Below are 7615 nucleotides of genomic sequence, written 5' to 3' on the forward strand. Positions count from 1 at the left end.
GGGTGGGAGCGTGGGCTACCCGGGTCACCGCCCCCCACCTCCCGTGAAACACCCTCCCCCCTCCGGGTGCTAGCGCCACACTGTGGACTCACTTTCTCCACAGTGGTTGAGGAGTCTCCTCGGTGGCTCGTGGGCTGGGAAGCGCTGCGTGGGGTAGGGGGCACCACACCCCTGCTGTGGCCTGCTGGGGTGCGGGGGTGCGGGGGTGCGGGGTGGGGGGGGGCCCACCCCGAACCCGAAGCAGGGCCCGCCCCTCCCCGGCAGCCCAAGGGGCGGAGACAAAACAACCCCCGGCCCCACCCCCAGCAGCCTCCCCCACCCAAAGCAGAAGCTGGGCCTGAGGTTCAGAGAGGGGAGCAGGACAGGCAGGGCGGAGGGTGGGGGCCGGTCGGAGAGTCGGGGCCGCGCTGCATCGGGCCAGCGTCCAGAAGGGCAAAGAAGGTGCTCATAGCAGCTACCCCGTCGGCTGCGGTCTCTGCTCCCAGAAACGGTATTGAAACAAGGTGGTTTCGAGGCTCACATTCCTGCCCTCCTGCTTCATGTGAGGTACGAAGCCCCAACTCGCCCCTGTCTGACGTGGGCAGGCGCGCTCGCAGGCCCGGGCACGAGGCAGGCAGGTGGGCCGCCCGTCTCCGGAGCCCCGCACAGACGCGTTCACAGAAAGGTGTGCAGGGAAGCAGCCAGCCCTGCAGGTGGGCCTCGTGACGCACCCCACCCACCCCTGCGAGCCTGTCTGTCCTCAGGCTGTGTCCCAGGGGCCCTGCCCGTGCTGGGGGCCCCCTGGAGTGGGGGCGGCTCTAGCCGGAGGTGGACGGGGTTGTCCGCTTAAGCACCAACTCCAGCGGGCTCTGTCCGGGCGGAAGACAGGAAGGGGTCACTGGGTCTGGGGAGCTGTTGGACACTGAGGGGCCTGAGAACAGGCTTCATGCGGAGGGTGTGAAATTTGAGGACAGACGGCTGGTGGCCCTGGAGCAAACGGAGTCTGGGCACCCCCGGCACCCGCAGGCAGTCCTGTCCGTCTGCCCTTCTGCCTCGCGCTCTTTATGTAACAACGCAGGCTCCCGGGACCGCCACTGCCCCTACCCTTTCCTCCCGACCTGACCGTATGGGCTCCTGCCAGGCCCCACGCGAGGCCCCTGGTCTGAGCTCCGGTCAGCCAGACGTGTCCTGCCCAGGCTGAGATCCAGGAGGAGGTCAGGGGGCTCTGGCCCTGAGGGGCGGTGGTGTCCACGGGGGAGACCCCATGCCAGGCATGAATGTGGAATCGATTTCTTCCACCTAGTTTATCAAGGACCTGTATTTACTGAGAGATGAGCAGGAAAAAGTTCTTGTTCTCAAGTGCTTACAGTTTCATGAGAGACAATGAAAAATTAAATTTCCATATGTTTTATACGAGATGGGGACACACAGTCCTACAAAGAGTAGACCAGAGTGAGGTAGATGGGATGCTGAGGGGGCTCCTTATGAAGTCCATTTCAACAAAGCCCCAAAATGGGTAAGGAATGAGCATTCTGGGAGGAGAACAGCAGGTGCAAAGGCCCTGAGGCAGCAGCTCTGGTCAGGGTCCACGTGGAGGGTGGAGGACAGTGAAGTAAGGAGGAGGAAGAGGTGTTCACCCCCAGCATTGCTCCCCCAGGGACAGGGTCCTAGGGGGTACTGTGTCGAGCCCGAGAGCCCCCCCTCACCTCTGTCACTGACAGGCTGGGCAGCACAGCTTCCGGGTGGGGCGAAGGGAAGTTCAGCAAACAGCACCCCCTGCCTCCACTTTGCTGCTGGAAACACTGAGGACTGGATACGGACAATAGATTCCGAGTGGCCGAGGCTACTTTTCTGAATGCTGTGTCCCCAGGCTGGAGTAACAGCCAAGAGGAAGTCCCTCGCCTGGCCCCGGCCAGGCCCCTCCGCGGTCCCTGGGCAGCCCCTCCCCACCCTGCCCAGGGACCCCCTGCCGGCTGCCCTGCCCGTGACTTTAGGAGTTGGCCATGGGGCCGAAGGGCCTGGGTACGGGGCGCAGGCTGCCTGGCCCGCCACCCCCAGAGCCACCTCCCACAGCCCCACGGACACGGCAGGGAAGGTCCCGCGGCCACGGGCCTGGCATTGGCCTCTGCCCAGCACCTTCCACAGACCGCCCCACCTCCAGGCCGAGCGCTGCCCAGAGGCTCTCATCTCCGTGAGTAATGTTTAACTTGGAAGGGCTGCCGGGGAGAGGTTAACAAGTTTGGATTGGGATCTGCTTGCAGGAGGGGGAGAGGGAGAGGGGAGGGGGAGAGGGCAAAGTTGAGAGGGAGGAAGGGGGGCAGGAGGCGGGGCTGCGGGCCGGCTCTCACGGCCAGGGCTTGAAGGGCCCCTCCCTGGGATCTCCCCCCTGCGAGCCGAGCCGGGCCTGCCAGCGGCTCCTCCCCGGGGAGGGGGGCTTTGAGGCTGAAGACACACCCTGGGCAGCAGGCTGAGCCCCTCTGGGCTCGGTCTCCCCCACGGGAACCCCGCGGTCAAAGCTCCGGGGGAGAGAGAGCACGAGGAGTGCACACACACACACGGGCCCGTGTGCACGCACCAACACACGCTCAGGAACACGGGCTGTGGGCGGAAGGGCCCCCTGCGGAGCCAAGGCTTCGCCGCGAGGGACCCAGGGAGCAAGGATGAAGCCTGGCCGGGGTGGGGGTGCCGGGCAGCAGGAACACCGAGCTCCTGTCCTGCCCCCTCCGGCTCCGGTGTCCACCGGCCACACCTGAGAAGGCCGAGGGGCGCTGGGGAGGACTCCACTCCAAGCGACCAAGGGGAGAGGCCTTCTGTTCCACCCTGTGTCAGGGACGGGCCACCCCGGGCCGCCATGCTAGGCGGGGTCTGCCCGCCTCCCCCACCAGGACCCTGCCCGGGCTCGAGCTCCCTCACACCAGGCAGAGCGCCCCCCCACCCCCCCTTCAGCATCTGTAAGACAACGGATGCCTTTTCCCGAAGATGGCTCTTCAGGGAAAATGCACCCCTCTCCAACTCGGGTAGTTTCTCCTGACCGGCTTTACCCCTGGGGGGCCCAAACACCTGCTCTTGGGGAAGGGCCTACCCTGGCTGGTTGGGCCCCCCGGCACCAGGTGGAGCAGGGGTCTCACCCTCACGGAGTAACAGCAGTTGATGGAAGATGCTGGAAGGGAGTCCCTTTCCCGCCTTGGCCAGCCCGCCGGCCAGCCGCTGTTGTTTCTCTAAAGATAAACTGTTTCACTTTGAACTTCCTCCTTGAGAATTCTGAATTCGTGACCTGTCTTGTGAGCTTGGCAAAGGGCCTGGACAGAGTAAGGATATTCCGCCCCCCCTACCCCGGTGTGCGTGTGATTGCACGTCAGAGCCTGGGTCTCGGGGCGCCCCCCGCCCGAGTGGTGGAGCCTGGGTCTCGGGGCGCCCCCCGCCTGAGTGGTGGAGCCTGGGTCTCGGGGCGCCCCCGCCCGAGTGGTGGAGCCTGGGTCTCGGGGCGCCCCCGCCCGAGTGGTGGAGCCTGGGTCTCGGGGCGCCCCCCGCCCGAGTGGTGGAGCCTGGGTCTCGGGGCGCCCCCCGCCCGAGTGGTGGAGCCTGGGTCTCGGGGCGCCCCCGCCCGAGTGGTGGAGCCTGGGTCTCGGGGCGCCCCCTGCCCGAGTGGTAGCTGGCAGGGCACCTGGAACCCAGCTGGCGTTCTGCAGTCGGTGTATTTGCATCCCCTAAAATTCAAGGTTTCACCTTGAAACCTAAGCCCCCACTAGAGAAGTGAGGACTTTGGGAGGCGAGTAGCTTACGAGGGGGGAGCCCCATGACGGGATCAGTGGCCTCGAGAGGGGACCCCGGAGAGCTCCCTCGCCCCGTCTTCCATCTGTGACCCAGAAGAGGGTCCTCAGCAGACCCCGACCCGCCGACACCCGGATCTCAGCCTTGCAGCCCCCGGTCTGCGATAATCTGTGAGCAGCCCAGACGGACTGAGACAGCGGGCGTCAGCACCCCTGCCGGGGCGTGCGGGCTCTCAGGCCAGGCTGGGGAGGAATGGAGAGGCTGAGGCCAGAGGGACCCTTGCTTTCCCCGGAGGAGGGCGTTCTCGGGGCCCAGGCCCCTTCTGTACCCAGCTGGGGTACAGAAGGCCCGGGTGGGGGGACGAATCTCTGGGGTTTCTCCCACCCTTAGCAGTGTGTCCAAGCACGTTGATAGGGGATTTGGGGACAGTCAGGAGCCCCTCGCTGGAGCCTGCAGCCTCAATGTGGCAGGAAATGCCCAGAGTGGAGACCACGGGCTCCTCAGGCCCCTGCCCCCCAGTCCACGGTGCTGCCCACCACACGTGGCCCCCGAGCACTCACTCTGTGGCCAACGGACCCTGCACTTGGTTCCAGACATCTAGCGTGACCAGAGAACGTGTGACAACACGCTCATCACGTACGTGCAGGTTCCTCGTTGAAATGTGACGTTTTAGGGATGTTGGGCTCAAATGAAACACGTTATTACAGTTAAGTTCGCCTACTTTCTTTCACACTTCCACGGGGGCTACTGTCATTTACAGTGACCTGGGAGGAGGGGCCGACAGGGGGACAAAGGCCGCGATGGCAAGGGCAGGTCTGAGGATGGGCGCATCAGGGACAACTGACCAGCAGAGAGAGGACAGTGCCTGCAGGTGACAGCAGGGGACGCCGGCGGAGGTGGTGAGGCCCAGGTCTGTTTCACAGGACTCCGTGCTGCGGGGCATCACCACCACTTGAGTACAGGTCCCTCACCAGCTATCCCCGGAAGCCCCGGCCTGTGGGGACAAGGGCAGCTGGAACCCACCCCAACTGTCACTCTGCCACGTGCCCACCAGCTCCAGGCCACTCTGGGTGGTCAGGGGGCCTGGGGCTGTGGCCCTCAGGGAAGGCTGCCCAGCAGTGGCAGGCATCTGGGGTCTCTCTTTGTCCCCAGGGGGCCCCTGTGGCCTGAAGTCCTGGCAGATCTTCCCTCCCTGTCCACATGGCTTGGTGGCTTTTTCTTTGTACTGCCCACCCCCCAAAGCCAGATGCTCTCGTTCCGTGGGGAGGAGGTGCTGCTTGTTGGCGGCTGTTGGGGGGGGGGGGGTCTGGCCATCCTAGGAGGCGGTGGGGGGGCTGGCCATCCTAGGAGGTGGGGGGGTTGGGCATCCTAGGAGGCAGTGGGGGGGTTGGGCATCCTAGGAGGCGGTGGGGGGGTTGAGCATCCTAGGAGGTGGTGGTGGGGGTTGGGCATCTTAGGAGGTGGTGGGAGGGGCTGGGCATGGGTGCAGAGCAGGGGGGACAGTCAGCTCCCCAAGGGTCTTGGGGGAGGCGGGTGCAGCAGAGGGCTCTCCAAAGCTTAGGAGCCCCCAAACGGGAGGAGTGGGCCTCACGCTCTGCCCGGCCTTGGGCACCCAGCTCCGCCCCTCGCGCTGTGGCCCCAACCACTCCTATGCCAGGCCCCCGGCTGCCACTGAGGCAGCGAGACCAGGAGCCCAGACAGCAGTGAGGGGGCGCTGCGTTCAAGCCCCAGCTCTGTGCTCACTGTCCCGTGGTCTAGGACTAAGGGACGGATGGCTCCTGGCCTCAGTAGGCCCGTCTGTAAATGGGGCCGAATGAGGGCACCTCCCCCGCGGGGCTGGACACGGGCGAGCAGGCTGGTGCCCCCGAAGCGAGAGCTGGGCCTGAGGCCCCTGGCCCCTCAGTGGGGCTGCTCGCAGGGCAGGGTGTGGGAGAAGCACACACTGACACAGTCTCACCTCTGTGGCAGAGGGTTAGGGCTCTGAGAAACCAGGGACCTGTCCCTGCCTCCACCCCAGGCAGGGCCTCGGGGGTACCATCCCCACAGCTGGGAGACCGGGGGGGGGGGGGGGGGGGGAGGGGGGGGGTTGCCGCTCAGGCCCCAGCTGCCTGCCCTGCCCTCCACGAAGGGGCGGACGATGACCGAAGGGGCCAGGCACGTGTGACCCATGTGCGCCGAGGCCGCTGGGCCGCCTGGCGTCTGGCGGGGGCGGGGTGGCCAGCAGCAGAGACTTGCCCAGCGATGCGTTAGCAGAGTGCGGGCCACACGGAAGCCCCCACACTCCCCGTGGGAACAGAGGGAGGCGGCGTGGGAGGAGAGGGGCTGCTGGTGGGGCCTCCGCGGTGGCCAGCTGGTTCTGCCCTCCCAGCTCCACCCGGGGGGGGGGGGTGGACAGGACCACCTGCGCCTCCCCGCATCCCCAACAACAACCCAAAAGGAGTCCTGTGTTCCAGATCCCAGTGCCCTTCTCCCTCCCCAGCCCCCTCCCTCCCCCCTGGGTGTTTTCAACCATCATGCACCCCCTCCCCAGGCTTCTGAGCGGCCAGCTGGGCCTGAAGGTGCCTCAGGGACTGGGGGGGCCGGCTGTCTCCCAGGGCTGCCGCTCCAGCCAGGACCCCTCCCTCCGCATCCTGGACTGAGGGCTGGAGAGGTGAGGCCCCGGGGGAGACAGCGTGACCCAGGCAGCGGGAAGGAAGGACAGGCCCATTTCAGTGGCCCAAGGGGACTTGGGGCGGCTGCCTACGTGGGTGCCCCCCCTCCCCCGCTGCTTGGCCCCGGGCGGGTGTGCGGCCAGTTCAGACAAGGGATTCTGCAGGCCGGTGTGCCAGGGCTCCCACCGGCCGGACGGCCCCTGCAGGCCTCAAAAGGGACCCTCAGGAACCAGGGCTGCCCTCTGGCCTGTGCAGGGGCGAGGGGGTGTTGCCAGGCCCTGGAAGGTCCAGGCAGCAGAGTCGGAGAAGCTCAGCGCCTACCTGAGGCCCAGGCCCCGGGGCAGCGGTAGCGGGCGAGGCTGGGGCTCCTGCAGCTCCGGCTTCCGGAAGGGTGAAGCTGAGGGGTCTCAGGTCAGAGAGCCAGCCTGGCCCCTCCTGCCGGCCCCCTCGCCGGGCCAGGCAAAAACCCTACCAGCTTCCCGCTCCCAACCTGGCAAGCGGAGACACAGACCCTCTGCTGGGGACTAGTGTCCCTCACTGTGCCGCGAGCTGATAACCCTGTGACCCCTGGTGGCAGCCTGGCCCTCTGGTTGGTCAAAGGGTCCCAGTAAGACTCAAAGGCTGAGAAGTAACTCCAGGTGCCTGGCCCCTGGGGGTAGGGGTAGAGGAGAGAGGGGGCTCCCCCTGCCCGTGCCCAGCAGCCCTGCCCCCAAAGACCTCTACCTGTCATTGCCAGGGAGGTCAAATAACCATCCACTGACCCCTGACCCAGCCTCTCTGCCCTCAAATGGAGGAGGGGGCCAGAGAAGAAGGGTCAGGGTTGGGGCAAAAAAGGAGGAGGGGAAGAAGGAGAAAAGGACAGAAAGGAAAAGAAGTCAAGTGGGAGGAGGTGCATAACGGAAAGGGGAGGGGAGGAGGGGTGAAGGAGGAGGGAGGGGAGGAGAGAGGGAGAAGGGGAGGAGGGCAGGGAAGGGGAGGAGGGGAAGGAGAGGAGCACGGAGAGGGAGGAGGGGGAGGAGGGGAGGAGACGGAGGAGGGGAGAAGCGGAGGGGAGGAGGCAGAGGAGGGGAGGGGGAGAGGGGAGAGAGAGGAGGGGGAGCAGGGAGAGGGAGGAGGAGGAGGAGGAGGTGGAAGGGTAAGGGGAGGAACAGGGAGAGGGAGGAAGGGGAGAAGGGGAGGAGTGAAGGCCCAGGCTGAGGCCCAGCAGCTCCTCT

The 7615-nt window shown here is 66.3% G+C and overlaps 2 long non-coding RNA genes across 2 annotated transcripts; both read left to right on the top strand.

Moving 5' to 3' along the window:
- The first annotated feature begins 240 nt into the window (after window positions 1–240).
- On the top strand, window positions 241–3227 carry LOC131505634 (uncharacterized). The gene is made up of 2 exons (XR_009258497.1): window positions 241–2170; window positions 2865–3227. It is a non-coding gene; the product is annotated as an uncharacterized LOC131505634 (long non-coding RNA).
- A 605-nt stretch (window positions 3228–3832) lies between these two features.
- LOC131505630 (uncharacterized) lies at window positions 3833–7297 on the top strand. The gene is made up of 3 exons (XR_009258493.1): window positions 3833–4386; window positions 4511–4660; window positions 6281–7297. It is a non-coding gene; the product is annotated as an uncharacterized LOC131505630 (long non-coding RNA).
- Window positions 7298–7615: the final 318 nt, after the last annotated feature.

This window comes from Neofelis nebulosa, chromosome 2 (assembly GCF_028018385.1).
Source record: "Neofelis nebulosa isolate mNeoNeb1 chromosome 2, mNeoNeb1.pri, whole genome shotgun sequence".
Classification (NCBI taxonomy): Eukaryota; Metazoa; Chordata; class Mammalia; order Carnivora; family Felidae; genus Neofelis; species Neofelis nebulosa.